This window comes from Cicer arietinum, chromosome 3 (genome assembly GCF_000331145.2).
Source record: "Cicer arietinum cultivar CDC Frontier isolate Library 1 chromosome 3, Cicar.CDCFrontier_v2.0, whole genome shotgun sequence".
Taxonomy (NCBI): Eukaryota; Viridiplantae; Streptophyta; class Magnoliopsida; order Fabales; family Fabaceae; genus Cicer; species Cicer arietinum.
In genome coordinates, this window is record NC_021162.2 from 45,600,210 (window position 1) to 45,611,940 (window position 11,731).

Here is an 11,731-nt window from a genome sequence, read left to right on the forward strand (position 1 = left end):
ATGAGAATATTTAAGTAACCCCATAGTTGATGAAAGAAATGGTGATTCCAATTTGTGTTTGAGATGACGGTCTTAATATCGGGAGCCAACGAGGGGAGAAAATAAATATTGAGAATATGTGAAGTGGAGATTATTTTGTAATCATATAGGTAGGATGGGACAAGTCTAGTGATTCTGGGGAAGTACAATTGAATGAGCTTGATCGTGACGGTCAGCTGTTGAGCCTTAAGGCAAAATTGTTAAACCATGGAGGTATTCGGGTGGAGAATTACTAAGTGACTTTGAGGTAGCACTCCAAATATCAGGAGCTACCATGCAACACATGTTTACCTCGACTATCGCGTATATGTGTCTCGGGTTAAGTTTAGGGGATCTATGAGGATAGAGCCAATTTGAATTGTCTGTCCCCTGAGATGGTGTCATAGTATCAAACCACCTAACCAAGTACTTCAGAGTTAGAATGGTACCATATTATGACGTAGAGTCCAAGCTCATGCATGCGTTGCATTTTCTTGTGATTGTTTTGTTGTGATTAATATATGCCGTGTGACATAATAATTTTTCTTAGATGATTTGATGTTATAGTGAAATGTATTAATTTTTCTTAAGTGATTTTCACTTTATAATGTTATGATTTTTCTTGAAGAATATTTGTGTAATGATACGGTTTATTTATGAATAATTGTGTGTTTTCTTTACTTATATTATACTATTAACATGCTTTCGAAACTCACCTCATCTGTTGTCTGTGTTTGACTGGTTTGGCCCTGCATTTGTGAAATCGCATGTATTACAAGTTAATAAATCTTGAAGTTCAGGTTTGGGAGAAGCCCCGCTCTGATAGGTGATACCGGGAATGAGAGTCATAAGTTTTATTTTATTTTCTTAATTTTAAACAACTTTTTGGATAAAAATCTTATAAGAACAAGTAAACATTTGGAATTATGAAATTATAGTTAAATCAAGTTTATGGAGATTGCATTGTTTTATAAGAGGAAAATGTTTAAAGTGTCCCTTTGGAATTTTGAGAAATATGATATCCTAAATTAGTTATAAAAGTATTATTTTTTTGAAAACAAATTTTCTTTATCTGCAGCGAATTAAAATTTTAAAAATTCTCATATGAATTATTATATATTATTTGGAGTTTAGGGTGTCAAAATGTCTCTTAAGCCAAATACGATCTATAACCGAGTTAAAATTTATTCAAATATAGATTATTTGAATTCGATATAATAAAATCTTTTCGACAACTATTAAAAACACTTATCCATTTTATTGCAAATGAATAGACTTTATAAAACTGTTAGATATTATATTTAAATTGACCAAGTTAATTTGAACTACAACCTTAGCGCACCGAACCTATTTTCATATGAGCCCAACATTAGTGAGAGAAAGAAAAAAACTGCTTCAATATAGATATAAGGGAGTGCAAATAATGGAAAGGCATATTCATAGATTGTCACAAGTTCAATGAAAACGTACTTAAATTAGTCGATTAATTTGAAATGATAACTTAATTATAATCAGTCAAAGTAATGGATTGTAGGAACTACACTTTAAAATCTTATTTATACTCTATAAATACCAATTGTACAAATTATAATAAACTTACATCAATCCAAATAAACCTATTTTACTTACGGTCAAAGTAATGGATTGTAGGAACTGCACTTTAAAATCTTATTTATACTCTATAAATACCAATTGTACATATCATATTAAACTTACATCAATCCAAATAAACCAATTTTACTTACAGTTTATCTGCTCTTCAAATTTACTTACGTTATTTTCATTATTCTATAATAGTTATCTACATAAATTGTCAAAATTAACATTCTTTGGAACATTTAAGGAATTCACAACCACTTAACCATTTTTTCATTGATATAATTGCATTGCACATTTAATTTGCTAAAAGACAATAGAACTAGACAACCAAATTTTTATTTTACCCTATATTGTTTAGAAATTGATCATGAGACAGGTTAGAATAGGTAGCAAGAAATTCAACAAAAGTAGAAATTCTGGTCCCTCAAAATATCTTTTTAAATTTCTAGAATATCTTTTTAAATTTTTTATTATCTCATGTCTCTCTCCTGACATAAAATAAACAAATAAGGAATCAAATATCTAATAAGAAAAGTCATTTGTTGTAATCACTAATGATAATTATCGCACTAAAACGAGGGGCAGTGAAGACCTCTAGAGAGGAATGCACACAATATCATTTTTCAGTTATTAAGACATAATTTCGAGTAAGTGTTGAAGAAAATCAATCAACTATGAACTATATATACCGAAGATTGATTGAAACATTTAGGAGAAAAAGTATTCAAAAATGAAAAAGAGTGCATAAGGAGGGGGAAAATTATTTTTAAGCTAATGGATCTCGACTATACAATTGGGGTACTTTCAATATGTTTTCATCACTTAATATATTGGTTTATTTTTGCTTGGTAATTGAAGTTTTGTGCATCTCTGTGCTGCAATATTGAAAGCATCTCGACTATGCAATTGATCATGCATGTGTACTTATATCTTCCTTGTGGAATTTCACCTAATTATTTGACTAATTATTTCCTTTTATGTGAAAATTATCTTGAAATTTATGAATTCAAATTAATAACATTCCAACTTTGTTTGCTATCCTTTGCTTTAATTTTATTTGTAGGTTCAGTATATGAATGCAGATTAATAATGCTTAGTGGTTTTATAGAGCTGAAGACATACTGAAAATGTTGAATTTTGTTCTTTGCATTTCAATTTTTTAGTGGATTGTTCTGGATATTGTTAAATCTAGATGTTGTTTTAAATAATAAAGGAAAATTCTAGGTTGATTCTTGTAAATTATTGGTAAGTTATTCAAATCAAATGAAAATCAATCACATACATTCCATTCATTTTGTTTTAAAATTTAAGTTTTATATAGTTAATAGAGAGTTTAGATGAGTAATATTAATTGGTCTTGGTAACAGACCCATAATTTTTTAAAGACAACATCAGTGTGTCACCAAAAAAAAAAATGTTACAAATTTTAGGTGAAATATAAATGTAATTTAAGCATTTTGCATTTTTCAACATACTAAGTAATAGGTGTATTTATTTTATTTATTTTATTTATTTTATTTATTTTATTTTATTACATGTAAAATTTCTAATTAGTAGGTGTATTTATTTATTTTTTTTTCAAACATATCCCTTATTAATACTACTAATTTATGTTGGAAAATGAAAAGTCAAATTGAAAATATTCAGGTATAAAATGTATTTTAGAAACATCAACATAAAAAATTGACACCTTATATTCAATACCCACTTTTCTTAATATTCGTATAAAAGAAAATGAAAACGTATAAATAAGGATGGAGATAGTATTCTTATTATTTGTAAAAAAGAAAATGAAAATTTAAAATTAGGAATGGAGATAGCAATTAAAAATTAAAACGTAAATACACACTAAGTTTGCACATTTCAAAAACATGATATTTTTTATAAATAATAACAATAATTTTATAACTCATAACTTTGAAAACTAAAAAATAAAACAAGTGTAAACACTAAATATTAAACAATACAAACAATTATTAAATAGAGTAACTTATTCAAAAGATACTATTGAATTCCAAAGATCTCTACCCCTACCAGAAAATCAATGATCGTAAAAAAAAACTCTTAAAATAAAGTGAAGTAAAAGCCTCTAGTATTTCAGTTCCACAAGAAAAGCTCCATTGATTGCTTGTCATCGTTATGTTGAATTTAACCTACATACAAATATATTATTGAGGAGACATAAGGAAGATGTGAGTTTATCTTTCATCATGTAAAATGAATAAAGTCATATATAGATTAACACGCGTTCGTGAATCATATATATATGGATAAACTTTTAATGCTAAAACATGCACTACTTGAAATTCATGTGGGGTCAAAAATAACTTAGGAAAATATGGATTGAGAGGTTATGCTATATGTCATATGTAAAGTGCAACACCCCTCTAGATTGTATATATTTATACTGTGCGCTCTCACTAACACTAGTTGTACGATCACATCCTCAAGATAAAAATTAAAAGTGTAAACTCAATAAATCACTTTCGTCTCATAAAAACTAAAATCCATTTTAAGTTTCTTAGATGGTATATGAAATACCCAATCCATATATATATATATATATATATATATATATATATATATATATCCTTAAACACACACGCAGATATATAACTCATAAGTGAACAAAGCTAGCAACACTTTAAAATAAAATTTAATACGCTTGTAAATTTATTAAAAAATTAAAAGTTGATGCCTTAAACATAATAGAGAAATCAAATATAAGATAAACAACATTAATGATGATGAGCAAATAAAAATAATTAAAGGCTGTCACATAACATAAAAATGATTTTTTACCTTTAAGTGCACCAAAAGAGCACCTACAATGACCATCTATGCAAAATCCACCACCATTAATGGGACACTCGAAATCTAGACAATCGATGTCAGACATACATGTTTTAGCTGTAACATATAAAATAAGAATAAAAAATATTATTGAAAATAAAATTAAGACTTTTGTAGAATATGAAAATATGAGAATAGACTTACCACCAACATCGACTAGAGCAAGAAATAGGAACACAAAAAGGATCATAGTATAAAAAACCTTGAGAGTTTTAGCCATTTTTTACTCTACCTTTGCATGCAACAAATACAAAATTGTTTGATCACTTTATATTGTGAAAAACCTCATGCTATGCTTAGTTCACTTGAATAGTTTTTAGTACAACGAAGGATGATTTTTGTCCCTTTAACTCATGTAATTGATTACTTGACCTTAGAGTATATCTTTAATTTTTTATTTCTTATCTATTTTTTCATATTAGAATGAGGTTCAAAACCAACATTATGCTTCAATTAAATAGCCATTAGTATATATATTCAACTAAAAAACATTTCTATATTACTTACATCAATCCAAATATATCCTTAAACACACACGCACATATATAACTCACAAGAGAACAAAGCTAACAACACTTTCAAAATAAAATTTAGTACGCTTGTAAATTTATTAAAAAATTAAAAGTTGAAGCCTTAAACATAATAAATAAATTAAAGGCTGTCACGTAACATATAAATGTTTTTTTTTTACCTTTACTTGTACTATAAGAACTTACAACTACCATCTATGCAAAATCCACAACGATGAAGGGGACACTCGTAATTTAGACAATCGATGTCTGACATACATCTTATAGTTGTAATATATAAAATAAGAATAAAAAATATTATTGAAAATAAATTAAGAGTTTTGTAGAATATGAAAATATGAGAATGAACTTACCACCAACATCGACTAGAACAAGACAAAAGAACATAAAAAGGATCATAGTATAAAAAACCTTGAGAGTTTTAGCCATTTTTTTACTCTAACTTTGCATGCAACAAATACAAAATCGTTTGATCACTTTATATTGTTAATAAACTCATGATATGCTTATGTCAATTGAATAGTTTTTAGTACAACGAAGGGTCATGTTTGTCCCTTTAACTCATGTAATTGATTACTTGACATTACTGTTAGAATATTAGAAAATATCTTATAATATCTTTTATATTATATTAGAGTATCTTGAGTTATTTTCTATGATCAATTTATAATCATAGACATACTTAAAATTTCTCTTATTATTATTATTATTATGATTTATTCCTAATTTAGGATTTAGTCTATGTTTCTCTATAAATAAAGATTAGTATTGAGTCTATTGTAATAAAATTAGCATAAAGCTATTATCAATAATATTCAAACCCTTATTATTTTCTCTCCTCCTTTTCTCTAAAATCCCACAACTTCAACATGGTATCTAAAGCCTATTTCGATCCTCCTTGAACGATCCCGTTTCTATTCCGCTGCCGAGTTCCCACCAATTAGGGAATATAATCATAGTTTCTCTTTTCTAACATTCCAACATTCGATGCACTGGCCTTGCCTTTCTCTCCTTGAAGCACGCCTCTCTCTCCTTGAAGCATATTCAAGTTTAAATATTTTGAGTCTCCATTATTATTGGTTTGAAGCTTCCAAATGCAGTTTTTTAGAAGAATGGAGCTTGCTTTGTTCAATTGTCTGCCATAAATTTCTCTCAGGCTAATGATCAATCAGACTATCTGACTAGGCTATATTTATAGCAATTCTCTCCGACTTCACATGCATCCCTGAGTTGCCTCTCCATCTTTTTAATTATTTTGTGGAGCAAAACATTGTTTTCTTGTAGCAAGCTAAAGCTTAGTAAGCTTTAGCTTGAGGGGGAGTGTTAGAATATTAGAAAATATCTTATAATATCTTTTATATTATATTAGAGTATCTTGAGTTATTTTCTATGATCAATTTATAATCATAGAGATTCTTAAAATATCTCTTATTATTATTTTTATGATTTATTCCTAATTTAAGATTTAGTCTATGTTTCTCTATAAATAGAGATTAGTATTGAGTCTATTGTAATAAAATTAGCATAAAGCTATTATCAATAATATTCAAACCCTTATTATTTTTTCTCCTCATTTTCTCTAAAATCCCACAACTTCAACAGTTACAGTATATCTTTAATTTTTTATTTCTTATCTATTCATTCTTATTAGAATGAGGTTCAAAACCAATATTATGGTTCAATTAAATTGCACTTAGAATATATATTCAACTAAAAAAAATATTTCTATATTAATTTTTTTTATTAAATGTCTCTTAAGCCAAATACGATCTAAAACCGAGTTAAAATTGATTCAAATATAGATTATTTGCATTCAATATAATGAAATATTTTTCGACCGCTATTGAGGACACTTATCCATTTTATTACAAATAAATCAACTTTATAGGACCATTAGATATTATATTTAAATTGACCAAGTTAATTTGAACTACAACCTAAACGCACCGTGCCTATTTTAATATGAGCCCAACATTAGTGAGAGAAAGAAAAAAAATTGCTCTAATATAGAAATAAAGGAATGCAAATAATGGAAAGGCATATTCATAGATCGTCACAAGTTCAATGAAAACGTACTTAAATTAGTCAATTAATTTGAAATGAGAACTTAATTATAATCAATCAAAGTAATGGATTGTAGGAACTACACTTTAAAATCTTATTTATACTCTATAAATACCAATTGTACAAGCATAATAAACTTACATCAATCCAAATAAACCTATTTTACTTACAGTTTAGTGCTATTCAAATTTACTTACGTTATTTTCATTATTCTTAAATAGTTATCTACATAAATTGTCAAAATTAACAGTCTTTGGAACATTTAAGGAATACACAACCACTCAACCATATTTTTCATTGATGTAATTGCATTGTGCATTTCATTTGCTAAAAGACAATAGAACTAGGCAACCAAATTTTTATTGTACCCTATATTGATTAGAAATTGATCATGAGATGGTTAGAATATGTAGCAAGAAATTGAACAAAATCAGAAATTCTAGTGCCTCAAAAAACCACGGTACAGTTTTTTGTCCAAGATATTCATAGGCAAAAGCTTTGTTGAAATAATGGAGATTGATTGGTCAAGATGATGTGACGATCAATCTTGAGTCAGAAGATCATTCTCAATTTTGTCCATAATGTTCTTATTTCTTTTGTTTGTTCAGTTTTTAACCGTTTTCTTTGATTTGCTTGATTCCTATCTTTGAATTAATTCACTCAAAAGCACAAGTTAAATTAACATAACATTTTTAGAATCAGAATTAACATTCTTAATTAACCTTTGTTTATTTTCATCAAAACTTTAATTTGAGAGTTTGTTTCAACAATCTCCCCCTTTTGGATGATGACAAACATGTTAATTTAGATTTTAATTCTGATTCTAATATCAATTTTGAAGAGCTTAATAGCTCCCCCTCAATTAATGCATTAAGTGATTTTAACAGAAATTTAAAACATGCATAAAATTTTGACATAAGCTTTTTCCATTAATTAAGAATAAACACAAAACATCAGTTTGCTTTTAAGCATAATTAGAGAATCCTAGATACAAAAAGGGATTCTAAAAAAAGAATAAAAACTATCTTAATTCTCCCCCTTTGTCATACAAAAAGGAAGGAGTAAAAAGATCCTAAGAAGCTAGTGACAGAGAAGATCCTTCAGAAGAGGAGGATTTTCCCGGGTTAGGAACTTGCGGAGGACCAGGATGAAGGGGGGAGGTGCGATTCCCAGCTTGGGAGCGAGTTGTTATGTGAGCCATGTTCTCAATAGAATAGTCTCCTGATCTTGGTGAAGTTGACGTGCTATTATAGTCTGAAGAGAAGCCATAATGTTAGAGTTTAAAGGTTCAGCCATGCAAGGAGGAGTATGAAGGTGAGTAGATGGTTGAGAAGTGGCAGCAACAACTGTGTTGGATGGAATAGTGGTTGCAGAGATAGATGGAACAGTGGCAAATGAGGTTTCTATCGAAGGTAAAGGACCAGATGGTGTGGAGGGTATACTAGATGGGCCAGCAGCTTCAAGAAAGTTTAAAAACCGACTAATACCGAAAATGGAGGAGCTTGTTTTTTGTGGGGACACAAATAGTGGAGACATGGTACTTACATGAGGATTGGGCAGTAATGTACCGAAGTCATGAGGAGGAGAGTGAAGTATTTGAGAGTAAGAGAGGAAATCTGTGGAGGATAATGTGAACATTCTTGATTTTGTGGAGAACGTTCTTGATTTTGTTGACGGAGAAAATTGATGGATTTGGGATTTTTTCTGGAGAATATTCTTGATTTTGTGGAGAACGTTCTGGAGCAGTTTCTATTATTGCATCTCCTGAATGATCAGATTTTTGAGGAGAGAATGGGATAGGTATGGTGGCAGTTATTCGCCTTGTCGAGCATTTTCTCTTTAAGGAAGTTGGAAAGGAGGAGGTAGTAGTGGTAGGTTGTTCAGAGAAAGTTTTGTGCATGTGGGAGAGGGTCTTTGTGGAGAATTTGGAAATTTTGATTAGTGATTTTTCAGTGGAGAGAGGAATGCCAAAATGCGTAAAGGTTTTAGTTAATATCATTCCATAAGCAACGATTTTTTTCTTATAATCCTTAGTGGTAGCATAAATCATGTGTTTGAATTATTACATGAGGAAGATTGAGGCGCTTACAGTTTAGGAGGTGATAAATGATTAAGGCATTATTTGCAGAGACATACTTGTGGCTTCCACAGTGAGGAAGGAGAGTATGTTGGCTCATGCAGTTGAAGACTTTTGGAAGAGATTTGAGATATGTGGAGAGGTAACGAGTGAATCCTTCTTGAAACAAGTCAGAAAGTACTTAAGTCTCTTTGAGATTTAGAGTTGAGTACCACTAGTTGCCAAAAACAGAAGGTTCTTTTGTATGCAGTTGAAAGATGGAAGCCAGGATATCTGGAGTTAATTTTAACTTGATTCCCTTAATGGTGGAGATGATTAGGGATTTGTCTGGGAAGGTCATGGCATTGCAGTAGAAAACTCTTACAACATCTGGATAATAATGTTCAGATGTTTGGAGAAAAGAGGTCCAGCCTAGTGCATCAGTATGATGCTGGACAGCGTTGCCATCAATTATGAGTTTATCAAATACAAAAACTCTTCCGACTCCAATAGGGCGTTGAGCCAATTTGTCTTTGAAATTTTTGGAGCTTTTTGGTGAAATGAGAGGAAGTTGTTTGATTTGGATTTTTTAGTGGGTGGAGATGGTTCAGATGTTTTAGATGTGGATGAAGATGAACGTTCAATTGTGGGAGAACGTTTGGATTTGGTTGAGGAGGATGGTGTATGAACTGGAGAGGAATGTTCTTGAGAATGTGAAGGAGAGAATGGTTGAGCAGGAGAACGTTCTTGATGTGGAAAATGTTCTTTTTGTGGAGACCAAGAAGGGATACGAACTGGAGAATATTCTTGATTTGGAGAACGTTCTGGATTTGAGATTGGGGAACATTGGGGAAACGGAGAATGTTCTGGAGAAGCAGTTTCAGTGAGTTTCAGGTTTTGTTTGGGTGCATGCATCTTCTTTCTTTTGGATTTTTGAGTTTGTTTCTAGCTAGGAATTGGGCGATGGTCATGGTGGTTTTAGTTTTCATGGTCTTTTTGGATTTAGTTGAAGGTTCAGATGGTTTTGGAAGAGACGAAAAGATTTCGTTGATCAATCTCCTTTTTTGATTTGGAGGAGTTGATTGAGAAAGTTCGGAAGAGAATGAAGATTTTGAAGGAGTGATGGGTTTGGTTTGTGCTTTCTCTGTAACGGTTGTGTGAAGAGGAGTATCAGATGAGTCATCAGTTTCGGAATTGGAGATGATGAAGTAAAATGGTTTTTCGGTGGAGGCCTTTTTGGTCTCATGGAGCGTTTTTTGGTATCGTAGGTTTTCTCAAATGAGGGGTAACTTGAGCGATATTAGGAGGAGGACATGTGTAGAGTGATGGAAGAACAATGGATACAGGATTGGGATTGATAGGGAGATTAGGGTTATTTTTTGGGGACGATGAGAAGTAGTCAGAAAACGAGGTATTAGAGGAGACGTTTGGTGGAGTTGGTCGTGGTTATGGAGAGGGTGAGCGTTGAATTGATTCAAATGATGGGGATGATGAGGATGGCGAGAAAGGATATGAATTCTTTCTTGCAGATTGTTTTGTGTGCACCATTGTTTGGGAGTTGAGAAGTTTGAGTGAGAGAGATTTGAGGAAGAAGATGAGAAGTTGAGGATTTTGTTGGTTTTTTTTTAGGAAAGGAAGATGGAGTGGTTGAATATGAGTCAAAAATTTTGAGAGAAAGATCAATGATTATTTTGAACCTTGGGAAGGAGGAGAGAATTTTGGGGGCAGGAGTGCTTTGTGTCAGTTCTCTTTTGCAGATAAAGAGACACATGCATTAAATGTCAAGATTTTCCTTTTTGGTTTGAGAGGGAAAATGATGACACAAAGGAGAATGTTGGTTGAAAAACGGAGACTGATGTCTGGAAAAACCAAGATTGATAAACGTTCTCCGTTTTCTGCAGAAGTAGATTTTAACTAGAATTTTTTGGATTTTTCGTAATTTTCAGTTTCTCTTTGATCAAATTGAAACTATCCTCGACAAGAGGCTTTGTAAAGATTTCAACAAGTTGATTTTGAGTATCAACAAAGATTAATTCGATATCTTTCTTATTGACATGATCACGAATAAAATGATGCTTTATTTCAATATGTTTTGATCTAGAGTGTTGTATTGGATTTTTAGACAAGTTTATTGCACTAGTGTTATCACAGTAAATTGGAATGCTGGAATAACTTACTGAGTAGTCTTCTAGTTGATTTTTAATACAAAGAACTTGTGAGAAGCAGTTTGCTGCTGAGACATATTCAACTTCAGTGGTTGATAAAGCTATTGTGTTTTGTTTTCTGGAAGACCAGCTTATCAATGCTTCTCCTAAGAATTGACATGCTCCACTTGTGTTTTTTCTTTCGATTTTATCTCCAGCATAATCATCATCACAATACGCTATAAGATCAAAATGGCCTCTGTTAGTTCAAAGATATGAGAGTTATTAAACAAATTATCAAAGATCGGTAGCGAAATATATTCAGGAGCAATGATTGACACAGTTGCAAATATTATCAATATATGAGAACAGAAACAATGCTTAATTCAGAATGTTAATCAAGACATAAAATCATTAATTCATACATTCAAGAATACGCATTTATGTAATATCAAAATGAAGAGTAG

The 11,731-nt window shown here is 30.8% G+C and overlaps 1 long non-coding RNA gene across 1 annotated transcript; it reads right to left on the minus strand.

The window, feature by feature from the left end:
• Positions 1 to 3,542: 3,542 nt before the first annotated feature.
• On the minus strand, positions 3,543 to 5,301 carry LOC105852921 (uncharacterized). The gene is made up of 3 exons (XR_012162261.1): positions 4,615 to 5,301; positions 4,420 to 4,527; positions 3,543 to 3,770 (listed from the first exon to the last, which is right to left on the minus strand). It is a non-coding gene; the product is annotated as an uncharacterized lncRNA (long non-coding RNA).
• Between the last annotated feature and the right edge of the window lie 6,430 nt (positions 5,302 to 11,731).